The 2761-nt window shown below is 35.1% G+C and overlaps 1 pseudogene; it reads left to right on the top strand.

The window, feature by feature from the left end:
* The first annotated feature begins 304 nt into the window (after window positions 1-304).
* Window positions 305-1244, top strand: LOC144311745 (large ribosomal subunit protein mL39 pseudogene; annotated as a pseudogene).
* Window positions 1245-2761: the final 1517 nt, after the last annotated feature.

The following is a 2761-nucleotide window of genomic DNA, read 5'->3' as shown; positions in this document are numbered from 1 at the left end:
ATTAGAAGCCACTTAGTTTTAGAATAACTTCTCAAAGGACTGTGAATTAAAATTAATCCCTAGATGCTTTAAAGGCTCTCATTAGTTGAACAGTTCATAATCAATAATTAATGTATAGTTCTAAAATGCTTACATTTTTGGAAAGAAGAAATATACAGTGGTTTATAGATAAGTGTAATTTGACAAAAATTTTACAGAAATAACTGACATTTCATCAATGATATTAAAAGAGGGGAACACAGGGACCCAAAGGAGGCAATATCCATGGGGATCTGGAGGCTTCGGCTCTGGTAGGTAATGTGCCATGGCTGGCTGGAGGTTTATAGCAACCAGGCTAACTTCTCAGCTGTTCCTGACCAAACTGATTGAAATGCAGAATGATCTCCTTAAAGAGAATAACAGGTAGTTATCATTAACTTCTCCAACTGAGAAGATTGAAGTTACATACTTGACGCTGGCACTATCTTTGTGATAAACAAAAACATTTCAACTCCTTATATTTTGTCATACATTTAAGTGGGTGGTGTTGCAGGAATTCCATTCTGGGTCTTGTGAACAGACAGGCTTAGGACATGTATAACCCTTTGACCAAGGTCTATGAGGTTAAATTTCTTACTTTGAAAGATCATGATCCAGGAGAAGTAAATAGGACTTGTGAGCATTTCTGTGCCATGATGATGGGCTGTGTCATAGAGAGGGCATTTGAAGATGAATATGTGCTCAGTTTGTTGAGAGCTCCAGCAGTTCCTGTAATCTCTGGAGCCTTCTGCTGTGATGTAGTTTTAGATAAGGAACTTGGTGAGTGGATGCCAATGAAAGAGAACCTGCATTCCTTCACAAAATATCCTCCCTCATGCTTTAATTTATAAAGAGCTTCCATTTGAAACCCTGGAAGTTGAAGCAAAAGTGGCATTAGATATATTTCAACACAACAAGGACAAAATAGATTTCATGGAGGAGAAGTTATCTCAGACCCCTGAGAGAAATGCCCAACTACACAAATTTGGTGACTTAATTGATGTGAGAAAGGTTCCTCTTATTCCAAGAACAAATGTTTGTTTCTGGTTTGAAGAGTCAGCAATCTTAAAGCCACTCAGTTAAGTCTTGTAGAAAGATTCCAGGACCTCTCATTACCTGTATGTGTCGGGGCATATTTTACGGTATAGGATAAGCTATGGAAAATATCTTGGAAACTGGTAAGTAAAGATCAAATTAAACCTTCAGAGGGAAGGTCATCTATCTAGTAACTTTCTAAAATTAAATGTAATAGTAGATTAAAATAAAATTTTCTATTAAACAAAACAAAACAAAACTTGGGAGCACAGCCTTCTCGGAGGGCCAGAGGTTAATAGTGGTTATGCAATTAGGCATGTTAGCTCTGATGCCTCTCCTCAGATTTTTTGTTTTCCTCTTGCTCTCCTTGGAGCTATCTTTCATCACCTCTCCGATTCCATCTTCTCACTTTTTCAGAGAAAAATTTCTGTAGTTTAGGTCTTTGTAGACACCTTCTCTGGTACATTTATAAACAGTGTTTCCCAGTTAATTTACACTACTTATGTAGTTCATTTAAGTACAAATAAATCTAAATAGTCTGCAAAAAGAAAGAAATGTATATACCATGAATTCCATGACTTACTAAAGTATTCTTTCGTCTATTTGCTTCCGTATAAAATCAATCCGGAGTAGAATGAAAGGTATAGAGCTACTACTGAATGATAATGCTTCAATGACCAACTCAAAATCTAGTCCAACTTCAGACATACAAGTAAAAAACTCAAGAGATTCAAAATTAATTCTAATCTATTTTACTTGTGTTCAATTGAGTGAGTGGATAATTTCTTTGCACATTTTCAGAAATGAAACATTTAAAGAATGAATGACAATGATTTTGAGAAGTTTATTAATTATGCTAAAAATTAACTCCTCTGCTGCTAGTATTTATGACTCACTTTTTTCTTGTTTATTTGAGTAGACTTTTAATTCAAGTCATATCTGTCATATCTGTCAGAAAGAAATATCATGTATAATAGTAATATTTATTTTATAATGTGTAATATTTCTACATTTTGTTTATCTAATACAGACAATTTTGGGCAACTTACAGCTGAAAAGACACTTGAAGATAGTAGTAAACTTTACTTTCTGAGCAATGTAGTAGATACGGATTTTATATAAATATCCAGTAGACATGAAGATATGATCCCATAAAGATGTGTTGAGATCACCCTAGAAAGTGGTCAAGTATTCTAGACTCAGAAAACCTTAGAATTATCTGGCCATGATTGATTCCTCCAAAAACCAAAAAATGCAAAACAAAACATTTATTGGTTGGATCATATAATATACTCTATTGTTTTGGTTATTACTGCAAAGTTAGTCTTGGCTTAATTATAATGGTCCTAAAATTTGGAACAAATAAACATCAATAACAGAGTTAGAATCACACATTTTTTAAAGATGTTATTTATTTATTTATTTATTCATTCATTCATTCATTCATTCATTCATTTATTTAACAGAGACAGATTGAGAGCTAGAGAGCACAAATAGGGGGAACAGCAGAGGGGAACAACAGAGGGAGAAACAGGCTCCCCACTGAGCAGGGGGCCCCTGGTGGGTCTCTATCCCAGGACCCTGGGGATCATGACCTGAGCTGCAGGCAGCTGCTTAATGACTGAGCCACTCAGGTGCCCCAATCACGCTTCTTAAGAACAATGCTTTTGCCATAGAAGATTCAACTTTTTATCCATTATTATCCTCT

This window comes from Canis aureus, chromosome 4, assembly GCF_053574225.1.
Source record: "Canis aureus isolate CA01 chromosome 4, VMU_Caureus_v.1.0, whole genome shotgun sequence".
Lineage (NCBI taxonomy): Eukaryota > Metazoa > Chordata > Mammalia > Carnivora > Canidae > Canis > Canis aureus.
This window is presented reverse-complemented; position numbering and strand designations above follow the sequence as displayed.